Source organism: Bos grunniens, chromosome 10, assembly GCF_055505025.1.
Source record: "Bos grunniens cultivar Pamir isolate PY7600 chromosome 10, Bosgru_T2T1.0, whole genome shotgun sequence".
NCBI classification, from domain to species: Eukaryota; Metazoa; Chordata; class Mammalia; order Artiodactyla; family Bovidae; genus Bos; species Bos grunniens.
In genome coordinates this window covers 15,052,867-15,065,028 of record NC_141174.1, presented here as the reverse complement: position 1 = coordinate 15,065,028, position 12,162 = coordinate 15,052,867, and the positions used below count along the sequence as shown (strand labels likewise).

Sequence of the window (12,162 nt, the reverse complement as noted above, 5' to 3'; positions counted from 1 at the left end):
GAACTGCCCTTAAGAAGTAGCCAGCTGTGTGACCACCCCAGCCCCACCCAGGATTTGGGTGTCTCTCTGGATGTTCAATATTTGCTCAGGGAATTACAAGAAAAGCAAAGCGGAAACCTCCAAAGTGACAGGTTGGTGCCTGAGGTAACTAGGCCACAGAGCCGGCAGGAAGGCTGGACACGGCAGCCTGAGGACTGGCCAGAGGGACCAAGAGGGGTCTGGAGACCCACGGGGCTCTGGCCTCTCCCTCTGCACACACCCCCTCCCGGGGCTCTGGTCCACAGGGCCTGTGCACACACCATCACTGAGTCTGACCGGTCAGCAGGATTGATGCCCCGCACCAGGGCCCATGCTGTCACCGGGCTGCCGTCAGAGCCCGCATGCATGTTCCTGCCCTCAGAAAGCCTCCCCTCGGGCTTGTGGTGGATACAGCGGGTTAAGCGCTCTGGTGGGAAGATGCAGGGAAGCACTGGCCTGTCGCGAGGGTACCTTGAATCAGCTCCTCCCTCCCTGAGACCCCTACCTTCCTCCTCTTCCTCCAGCCCCAGGGGCCCAGAGGACGAGCCCATGGCTGGCCTCCCAAACGTCTCCCCTCACCTCCTCCATCTGCCCTCACGGCCCGGCTGGAGGCAGGGCCCCGGAGCTGGTCCGGGGAGACCTGCCCTGCCCTCTCACGGCCCAAGACACACTGGCTGCCTCTGCCCGCTGGTGTCACCATTCCACCCAGAAGCCCCCAAGTTTAGGTCAATAGGAAACCCCCACCCTGTTCCAGGACATAGAGACTCCCCAGTCCCCACGGAGTCCTGCATAGAGCACAGCTGGGCAGTCTTTGCTGAGACGCAGAGAAAAAGGCCCCATTTCGTAGAGGAGAATAAGGATTGGGAACCATTGGACCCCACCAGGCCCAAGCCCATCTGTGTCTGGGCCACCTGTCGACCCCACCGGGGACCACCAGCCTGCCCTTTGTCTGAGGTAGCCGACACAGTGGAAGCCCAGGGCAGGGCACGCACCTCTGCCCACCCTGTCCCCCCGCCCTTCCCTGTCTCCCCAGCCTTCCCAAGCTGCCCATTCGGGGCTCCTGCCTGGCTCCAGGCTGCCCAGGACGGACGAGCAGGGCTAAGCCTTCACGAGCTCCTCTCTGCCCCGGGGTCTCTGGTGGGTCAGGAGGGAGGGCTTGACTAGGTCGGGGGGCAGGACCGGGTGAGGAGGGCCGCTGAGCGCTGGAGAACCAGCCTTTCATCTTGGCTTCAGTAAAGCCACCCCCCCCTCCTTCAGCCCAAAGCTGGCTGGCATTGGCATGCACCATAAATCTCCAGGATGCTGCAGCTGTGACTGGATTATTTATAGCTCCAGTCTTAGATTTCTAACATGAAAATATCACACAAAGGGAAAGGTAATGAAATCTCACCTCTCCGCACACGTCCCTCACTCACTCCAAAAGGCAGGGCTTTCCAGAAGCCGCTGTGGCCGAAGGTGGCATGTGGGGAGCCCATCGCCCCCCACCCCTGCCTGCCTACCTCCTGTCAGTCACAGCACATCTCTCCTCACCCCTCTCGCACACACCCGCTCCTGTTTCTTTCTCTGTCACTCATGCATTTCCTCACCAAGGATCCTGTTCCTTCTCTCTCCCTCTCAGCTCTCCCTGCCCAAGCCCTTCCTCCCCCTCCTCCCACCCCCAGACACTCACACATCCTTGGCCTTTTCCTTCCACCACTGCTGTCTCCCTGCATGACTCACCCCCTTGGCAGGCGTGTTTGCTTTTATTTTTGCTTTGTCAATGAAGACGCCGGCACATTAATTCCTGGGCCTGTCCTCCTCTGTGAGGCACCTCAGCTCCTTGTCATCAATCGTGGGTGGAAGTGGCCGCTTTCATCCATGTTGCTCGGCCTTTTAAAACTCCCGTGGGCCCTGTCTCTCCCCAGAGGGACCCTTTCTGCAGCCCATGGCTTTGACACACACAGACATGCCGAGAATGTGGGCCAGGGAACACGCCTCTCAGCCTGAAGGAGGGAACATCAAGGCCTGGGCCCTGTGAACTGGACTCCAGCTCAGGTGCAGAGGACCGGGAGATTCCTGCCTGCTCCCTCCTGGGTGGCACTCTCGGTGGTGTTACGGGAAGATCGGCCTCACACCGCCCCTCGGGCACAGGTCAGAAAGTCTGAGCCTTATGCAAGCTCCCACAGAGAACCAAGGCCCCGCCGCCTCCCTGCCAGGCCTCTTGGCTCAGCTGCCTGGGCCCACAGAAGGAGAATCAGAAAGGGACACGGCAACTCCACCTGCCATGGCCCGCGATCCCTTCTACCCAGACAGTCACAGTGGTTGGGGATACCCTGTGTGTGTGTATGCAGTTGTGTACGTCTTGTGCCAGGATGGAGGGTAGAGAGGCACAGACAAGAGCAGTTCACCCCGGCTAGGAGCTGAGAGAAGAGTGTGGGGACAGAAACCCTGCAGCTCCCCGTCAACTCCCCATCCAGGCATTTCCTGGAAAGCTCTCTCCTTTTTTATCTTAAAAATTCACTTGGCTTTGGGTTTTATATCTGTCATCATTACAGTATAAAAATGTCTTAAATTACTTGTAATTAAATACTTAATTTTTTTTTCTGAAACCTTTGCTTAACTATTACCTTCGTGGAAGCTGAGTCTCAAAAACCTTCTAGCTCATCCCAGAGACTGAGAGCACAAATGTCTCAGTTAAAGATCTAGGAAACCAGTCTCTGAGGTAAGGGTATGGGGTGTGAAACAATGGGGTAAGAATAAGAACATTGGAAAAAAAAAAGAATAAGAACATTGGGTTTACATTCTGGCTCTACCAATTATTAGCTGTGTGACCTTAGCCAAATCACTTAACCTCTCTGTGCTTTAGAACCTTGACCTATAAAACAGCATCCATCCCACAGGGCTTTTATGAGGAGTAAATGCATTAATGTATATAAAGTGCTTAGAACAGTAACTAGCACACTACTAGTAAATAGTACTAGTAGTCCTACTAGTAAATACTACACTATTAGTAAATAGTAACTAGCACTATTCAGTTCAGTAGCTCAGTCATGTCCAACTTTTTGCGACCCCATGGACTGCAACACACCAGGTCTCCCTGTCCATCACCAACTCTCCGAGTTTACGCAAACTCATGTCCATTGAGTTGGTGAGGCCATCCAACCATCTCATCCTCTGTCATCCCCAGATGTTTGCAATTGGTTTTCTGTAGAAGACCAACATGAAACCACTGGATCAACTGCCAGGAAGTGAAATTAGAGATCACTCCTGCCTCCCTCCTAGCCTGTGCTTCCGTCCCCCAGGCCCGTACCTCGCCCCACCCACTGCGGGCTTCTAATCATGCATTCTATCTGCAGCGCAGTCCTTCAGAAACTTTCTCTATTCCAGGCACTGTTCCTGGACTGAGCCTGGAGTATTTCACGAGCCCTTCTGGGAGCGGGAGGTGGAAACATGCAAACAGCCCTTGGGTCACATTCAGAACTGAAGACCCAAAGATGAGTAGTTGTCATCCTTTTTATCAAAGAGTCCCTGCCTCACTGAACGGAGCCAGCAGCAGAGAGATAAAAGAATGAGGGCAGTGCAAGTGTGGTTATGACGTTGACACACAGCATGGAACACCCTAGCCTCGTGTATATATCAGATCTCTTCTCTGACGTCACCTTCCAGAACCAACTGTATAAAACAACGCTCTCCCCATCCTGTCAACCACTCTCCCCTTCCCTACCTTATCCACCTAAATAGTATATGACATGTACTGACACATTTTGAAGTATTTATTTGTTGTTGGTCTGCCACACCAGAATGCAAGCTTCCTGAAGACAGGCCCTTTGTATTGCTTCCTCCTGAATGCTCTGTGTTTGCAGAGACAATGGCTGAGAGTAGGTGCTCCATAGGTGTCTGCTAAATAAAGGAATTGTGAGCAAATCCATCTTTAATGTCTTGATTTTTGCTTCGATAAAATAGGTGACGAAGCACCATTCTCACTTGCCACATGGGGAAACTCTAACTTGAAAAGAGACACTACATGATAATCAGACACATTTGTGACTCGTCTAAAGGCAGATGCAAATTAATTTAGCTGAGACCGAGGCCGTGCATGGTTTGCATTCCCTGATGTTTAAGTGATGAGGGGCCCATGTTCACAAACAGCTCAGGTGTGCCTACTCCACAAGCTCTGCCCTGCAGTTGATCCACCTGGTCCTGAAAATGGTGAGCGTGGATGCCGGGGAAGTGACTGCCTGTGGTCAGTTTTTGTAGCTGGTTTGGGATTGTGGGCTTTTGCCATTCAAGAGGACTTACCTGTAGAGTTCTTATGGGGCTGCAGGCTAGTCAGGCTGTGTGTGCAATGCCAGGACCTAAGGAATAACTGGAAATGGCCATCATTAGTCAAGTGAGAGGCCTAGAAAAGGGCATGTCAAGGATTCAGCCAAGCTATTTCAAGACCAAGCAAGAACAGGTTAAGAGAGATGAAGTTGCCTGGTGGCTGCGGCCAGGGCAGGTGGGGAAGAGGGCAGAGGGTAGGGAGATGGGGAGGGCCTCCCATCTGTGTATTTTTATTCTCCAGGGCACCAATTAAAGTCCTCCCTTGACCTCTGTGCTGCTAATTATCAAGACACTGGTTGGCCCACTCAGAGAGAGAAATTTGCTTTGGGCCAAGTTTTCTTTCAGCAGAGCCCAGAGAAGGGCTGGAGGCCTGACCAGGGGGGCCGAAGCCAAAATTGCTATATCCGGAAGATCTACCATCAGACCCAGAACAGCCTCATCCCTGAGTCACACTTTCCTGCCACCTCGGTGTACCTCCCAGCACTCATGTATTCTGCACAGGGCTGTTTTTTCATCTTAAACCAGCGGACAAGTAAGACTCGGGATTTTTCCCTTCCCTGCTCGGTGAATTCCTATCTGCTCATCAAAACCCAAGCCAAACTACCCAAGCTAAAGCGGTTGCCCCTCTATTACCAAATTTTACGTTTCTGGAACTCTTCCCCGAGACATTGTAAGCCTATCAACATGGACTTTTGCTTATTTATGACCACATTCTCCCATCCAAGTATTAACCAGGCCTGACCCTGCCTAGCTTCTGAGATCAGACGAGATCAGACGCATTCAGGGTGGTATGGCCATAGACTACGGCCACATTTTAAATGCTGAATAAGTGATAATTGAGAAGATGACCCAACACAGCAAGGACAATCCATGCTTCCTGGCTTCAAGAGCCTGATTACATCACTCATTCCTCCCCCCATAAGCCAGGCGTCTGCTCAGCTGAGAGGGCAGGATGTTCCTGTTTGGCAGGGACAGTTCCAGGTTTTGATGACCTGCCTCAACCAGATCGATAGCTATTCCAAGTTATTGTTTATGTATGTTCCGTGGGGGCCAAGGGGAATGGTTACATAAGCCAGTGAGACCACATTCACCTGCAGCAGCTCTCTCTTCCTGGTGCCGTGGTCGCCTGGCTCCATTTAGGGGAGGGTTCCTCATGTCTTCCCCCAGCCTCTAAACTCCCCGCAGCCACCTGGGCAGATTGGGAACAAGAGCTCCTGTCAATTGCAACCCGTCAACCTTTCAGACAGGCCAGAAGCCCCTCCCCTCTGGGGGACCCTGGGGTGGAATCAGCTGGGAGAATGTCACTGCTGTTGTCTGACAGTGAGCACGGAGGCCCTGTGCTCTGGAAGGGCGAAGGGTGCACTCCAGGCTGGGCCTTGTAAGAAAATGCAGCTTCCTAAGGCAGCCCAGGCAAAGCCAGCTTCTTGATCCACCAGGGCCCCGGGGGATAGGGCACAGGCAAAGCAAATCTTGAACCATCTGCAGCCTCTCCCCTGTAGCTCAGAGGTCTCAGGGCTCTGGGACAAAATTCACTTTATCAACAGCCCGTCTGCCCAGCTTGTCACTACCCCAGCCACTTTCACTGTCCCTCAAACTGACTTCTTCTTTTAGGAAGGTAAGAGGATCAATGCGTTAAAACTGACCATAAATGACTTCACTGTTTACAATAATCTATCATCTCATTTGACCCGCTTTAGCCTTCTTCGAAGCAGGCACTATTCTCTCTACTTAAAAGAAATTCAAGGCTCAGAGTGAGAACACTGGTACAGAAGAAACGCTTGCCCTCGGTCTAATCCCAGAGCCTGAAGGAACTCTTTCCAAGAATCCACATTTGTGTATTTCATGGACGTTTCTGGAGGGAAGCCCCTCCTGAAGAAGGAGACAAACTTCACCCCCCAGAACAGCAGGTACAAAACTAAAACTCTAAAAAAAAGGGCGAGACACAAATCTCAAACTCCACTCTCAGCCCCTTCCTTCCCTGAGCCTTTAACCAGAATGGCTGCAGAATGAGAACCCACAGCCAGGAGAAGATTCCAGGAGGCCAGCCTGAAACCCACACCTCCCAGGCCAAGGTGATGAGGGGCTGAAAGTATTGGGAAGGGCTCAGATTGTGTCCGATTAAAAGCACAGGCCTGCAAGAAGCCAAGTGTCCCTAGCCTCAAATTCTAGCTCCTCTGTCTACTGGGGGATGGCCGTCCCTTAACTTCACGGTGTCTCCGTTTCCTCCACTGTAAAAGGAGGTGGCAGCAGTAGCTCTCTGGTGGGTGCTGCAAGAGTGTAGTCACATCATGCCCAGAGAGTGCTTGCTGCAGCAGACCACATCCTTAGAGCTGGGCTAGGAGGCTGCAGTGCTGTGGAGGCAAAGGAGTGGGTGGGAGACAGGTTTCAACTGAGCACTGCTCCTCTGTGAACTTAAGCCAGTGCCTTAAAGCCCTCTGGCTCCAGGGCTCACCTCTCAGATGGATTATCCTTTGCAGCTCTGCCCTAAGCCTTGCTTGGAAGTCACACGTAAGGGAAATGCCTTGCACGCATAAACTGCTCAGAATTCACCAACCCTTTCCTTCTCTTCCCTGGAATACAAAATGTCCTCCAGAAAACATCTGACCTCCAGCTTTGGTTTATTATCAAGAGGGATACATGGCTTCATATGCACCATGCCAGACACAGTAATAAATGTCCCTTTCCTTGAGGAGGTAAAAGGGGAACAAGCTGGATAGGTGCTGGAGGCAGGGGAGGAAAAGAGCTGAGCAGGAGAGTGGGCAGCAGTGCGCATGCTGGGGATGTGGGTGGGGGCGCTTTCTGGCTTTATCAGGGGGTGTTCAGGGAAGGTGTGCCCCGGAGGCGGGGGGCAGTCCTCAGGCCTTGTGCATACGTGCTCAGTGGGTCCGATTCTTTGCGACCCCAGGGACTCCTCTGTCCATGGGATTTTCCGGGCAAGAATACTGGAGTGGGCTGCCATTTCCTCCTCAAGGAGATCTTCCCAACCCAGGGATGGAGCCGGCTTCTCCTGCATTGCAGGCGTATTCTAGACTTGCTGAGCCATCGGGAAGTGCCTCACGCTTTACTCAGAGCAAAGGGAGGAGCTAGGGCCAGGCCCAGAGGGCTCTGTTCCCCTGACAATTATGGAAATGACCTGCCCCCTTTCTGGGCCTGTATTATCTCTGCAAAATGAAGTGCTCTGAAAGGTCCTCCCACTTGGAATTTTCTAGGAGGCTGGATATCAGCTAGGAGGCTTGGTCTTCCTGCTGGTCTGCAGCCTTCTGCCTGCCTTCTCCGTCTCCCACCACCTCACCTCCCTACCCTCTCCTGCTCAGACACGCAGAGATTATTTTTAACCGGGGTTTATAAGCAGGATCTGGAAAAGCCTGTCTCAGAAGTTCCCTCTCCCACAGCAGGAAGGGGAGGCGCTAGGGCAGGGAGACCTGCCCACAGGTGTGGAGTGCAGGGCGGCAGGCCTGGCCACTAATGCAGCCTGGCCGTCCCTGGCCAGCTGGAGGACTGGAAGGGGGCCCAGGGCTGGCCCTGGCTGCTCCGTTCGGGAGGACAGGGTGCGCCCATGGCAGGGGTGGAGTGGAACCTTCTGGGCTTTCCTGACATCACCTCTTCAGGAGGGGCTGATTGGCCCAGGGCTTCCCTCTCCCTGGGGGAAGGCTCCGGGCAGAGTGGCCCAATGCCCCGTATTGCAGGCCAGGCCTCTGTGCCGCTCTGGCACAGGGGCGGGGGCAGGCGAGGCCAAGTTACCTAACAGGCAGATTAAGCATGTGCTTAGGGCACTGGCAGCAAAAGGGCATCAACAAAGTGTTTGGTTTGGCTTTTTTTTTTTAAGCTAATTCTTAGTATTTCAAAAATAGCAAGGCAGTAGTTGTCCCGGAAAAAAAATCAGAGCTTGGTTAGACTTTGTCACACTGATTTTCAGGTTTAGGGTGGTTTTTATTTTGACTTTGTTTGTGAGTGTGTGCGATGGGGGGTGCACCCTAACCTCTCAGCTCTGAGGGAAGCTGGAAGTCTTAATCCAGCTCAGAGTAAGTCAAGGATCAGAAAGGGGGTAGAGGAGGGAACAAGAGGGTGTTGAGGAGGAGGAGCAGGAGATCTCAGCCCACAGCTCTATCCCCTGGAGGGGGAGGCCTTCCAGAGAGAAGGGCCATGCACTGTCACAGGGAGAACAGCTCTAGCAGGAGGGGATCTGGGGAAACTACGATGTGAGACCGTTATGTGAATGAGGGGTAGGAATGCTCAGGGCCCCAGGGCGAGTCTGGAATTGCCACCCCTGGGCCGGGCCTTGCATTTGTTCTCCTGGATTCCCTGATGGCTCAGTGGTAAAGAATCTGCCTGTGCAGGAGATGCGGGTTCAATCCCTGGTCCAGGAAGATCCCCTGGAGAAGGAAACAGCAACCCATTCTAGTATTATTCTTACCTGGAGGATTCCATGGACAGAGGAGCCTGGCGGGCTACAGTCCATGGGTCATAAAGAGTCAGGCTCAGCTCAGTGACTGAACAACTGCTCACTTTGGCAGTCAAGTGCCCAAGGATGGTGGCCCCTCTGGAGGGGGACCTGGCAGCCCATTTCCTGGAAGACAGTTCCCAGGATGGTACTCAGCCCCCTGTGTCCCCTCCAGGGTAGGGCAGGGACTTGGTGCCTTCTCTCCCATCGTCTCCTAGAGTAGGAGCATACTATTCACAAAGCAACAGCCTTCTGGGCCCAAGAGGCACCCACCAGCAAATACCCGCTGTGCACCTACTACGTACCAGGCACTCTCTGCCCGTTTCCTCATTTAACCCTCAGAGCGCCTGTCATGTGGTCACTCTGGACCCAGTCTGCGGATGGGAAAACAGGCTCAGAGAAGTCCAGAGCCCACCAAAGAGCACACAGCTGCCTAGTGAGGACACAAGCCCTGTTGTCTGACTCTTGTCCAGCCTGCTGCACTCAATACCACAGGACTCACTCCTGCTCTGGGCCTCTGGAAGGGCAGAGCCCCACACTGCCTCCCTCATCCCTCTCTGAGCCCATCACGTCCAGGGCCAGGGGCCAGCGTGGGCCCTGCCACATCCGTTATGGGCTAGGGGACATTCAATCACCCTTGACCTTAGAAATGTAACAGGCTATGTAACTTGCAGGGCTCAAGCCGAAAAGAAAATGCAGGGTTCCTTGTTCAAAATTACGAAGAATTTCAAGACAGCAAAAGCATTAAACTATCCCTTTCAAACATGGTGCCCAGTGTGCCCAGGTCCATGCTTATGAAACCTGTCCTGCCCAGAACCCACACTCTCCCTAGAACAAACTCTCCCTTTACCGGGAAATCCCAAGTGGGATTTCAAGGGCCGCAAGAGGACAGACCTTGGGAAGTAAACTGCCCACCAGCCTGGTTGTCCCAGTGGGCGGTCCTCGGATGTTCAGGACCCTACACCCTCATCTTCCAAGTCACATCCACGTGTAACTAGGGCTCTGGAGAACTCGGCCCATGGCGTGCCGTCTTAGCTGGGGTGCGGCTATCTGAGAGCCCAAGTTACAGAGCAAAGGCTCTACTTTCTTCTGACTAATGCATCCTAGCACCTCCTCCTTCATTTAGTTCCTAATCCTTGCTGGAGACACCCTCTTTCCTCATCTGCCGAACAGTTAACCATCTAGGCCCTTCCCTGAGGCTCCAGGGGTTAACAGTTTCATTCTAGAACAGTGCCTGGCCACTGCTCCAACATTTGTAGAAGTGGTGGAGGTAGCTTCTGTATAACAAGCATCACCTGGGTGCCTGACATTGCTCTGGGCATGTCCACTCACACACGGGACCTCATCCTCCCCATAGCTTGGCAGGTGGGCATCACACACCCCTTTGGCCTGGGAAGAGATGAAGGCTCTGAGAGTGTAACCAGCCAGGGTTTCGTGGCCTTCCCCAATCAACAGAAATTGACTAGAGGCCAGACAAGTTCAGGCAAGGCTTTATCGGTTGCCCCTGCTACAGCAGGGGGAGCGAGAACAAACGACAGGTTCCCTTGCTGGCTCTGTCCCCGAGGGGGACAAGTTGGTTCCTTATATGCAATGAGGGTAGGGGTTGTCCAGGGGTTGAGCCAGAGGGGTGGCTTAGGTGGGTTGCCCACCCCTTAGGTTGCTGTGTGCAGGGGGCATGCCTAGTAGCCTACTTTTGCTCCTGACTCCCTGCTTTTGCTCCAAGATCTTCAAAAGTGGCAGTTCGGCTTTATGGTCTCTTTATATCTTTTGAGTCCAGAATCTGCCCCAACTGCACATGCATGCAGTTATTTTTAATCTCATATTAGCTTCTTCGCATTTTGTTGCTCAAGGAGAGGTGTGTCCAGGGGCAGGTATTGCAGCTCTGCAGCAAAGGGTCCCGGGTCCCAGTCTGTCTCAGGAGGAACGTTCAGGAGGTCCCATGGTGACTCAGTAGAGCAAAGAGACTGGGGTCTGGTTCCAAGGGGGGCTCTGACTCCAGTACAAGCTACTATTATACCTGCCTACAAGGTGCCCTGTCTGACCTGGGAAAGGGCCCATTATGGTGCCCGGCACACAGTAAGCACTTAAGTTACTATTAATCTGACTTTCCAGTAGCCTCTACAGCCTCTCCTGCTGTCTTCTCCCGTCTTCCAGCCTGTCACTCATTCATACCCATCCCCCTTCTTGTATATTCAACCTTTCCTTCTGACCCTTTCCCTGTAAACATGCTTACATCTCTCTCAACTTGCATCAGAGAGACTCCTGTCCCCTGCCCCCTGGCTGCCAGGTTCGCTCCTTCCCTCCAGAGCGAGGACCCTGGGACCAGCTGTGCCTTCTGCCTTCCCCCCAGTACACTGCATCCCAGCTCGTCACAAACCTCTCTGGCCAGGGTCTCCAGGGACCTCCGTGCTGCCAAGTTCAACAGACACCATTTGGGCCCTACCTTCCTCCATCTTGGGACTTCCCTGGTGGCTCAGATGGTAAAACATCTGCCTGCAATGCAGACCTGGGTTCGATCTCTGGGTGGGGAACCCCTGGAGAAGGAAATGGCAACCTACTCCAGTATTCTTGCCTGGAAAATTCCATGGACAGAGGAGCCTGCTAGGCTACAGTCCATGGAGTTGCAAAGAGTCAGACGCGACTGAGCAACTTCACTTTCTTCTTTCACTTTCCTCCATCTCGGCGCAGCACCTGGGGCCCCATCCCACGGCATCTGCTTTGGCAGGCGGGACTCGACCTCCTGTGATTGTCCTCCCTTTCCTCCTGCTGCCCTTCTCCTCCCAGGCCCACCTCCTCCAACCCTGCAAGGTGAGTGCTCCCGGCATTCCGCTGTCTTCTCATTTTTCTGCTCAGGGACCTCACCTAAACTCACAGCTCTGACGACCACCCACAAGGCAGACCTCGCCTTTCAGTTCCTGTCCAGACCTGTCTGCAGAGCGGAGGGCCACAGGTTCACCTGCCATCGCCCCGAGCTTGCCCATGGCACCTCAGGCCAGTGTCCCAAATTGACCAGACTGCTTCCCCTACACCGGTGGCATTTCCTGGGCACCTGAGCTGAGGATGAGCTTGCCTCTTTCCTTCCTCCGCCTCGCCCTCACGCACCTGCCAGCTCTCCTCCTAACAGCTCTCAGAACGCCCCCAACCCCTCCCCAAGTCCCTCCCCCACACAGCCCCTCCTGAATTGGCTTCATCACCTCTTGCCTGGATCACCGCAGACGCCTCCTAGCTGGCTTCTCATGCTTGCTTCTCCTTCCAGATAGTCTAGTCCTCATGCTGCTGCCAGAAAGATCTTTCCAAATGGCACATCAGACAGTGTCCCTCTGCTCACACATCCTTTAGTGCCCTGCAGGCTTAATCTCAAGCCCCTCAGCTTTGCTCAGGAGGTCTTGCCTGCTGGTTCT

At 53.7% G+C, this 12,162-nt stretch overlaps 1 long non-coding RNA gene across 1 annotated transcript; it reads left to right on the top strand.

The window, feature by feature from the left end:
• The first annotated feature begins 4,138 nt into the window (after nucleotides 1–4,138).
• Nucleotides 4,139–6,461, top strand: LOC147363953 (uncharacterized). Its single transcript, XR_015133603.1, has 3 exons — nucleotides 4,139–4,206; nucleotides 4,562–4,852; nucleotides 6,018–6,461. It is a non-coding gene; the product is annotated as an uncharacterized LOC147363953 (long non-coding RNA).
• The last annotated feature ends 5,701 nt before the right edge of the window (nucleotides 6,462–12,162 follow it).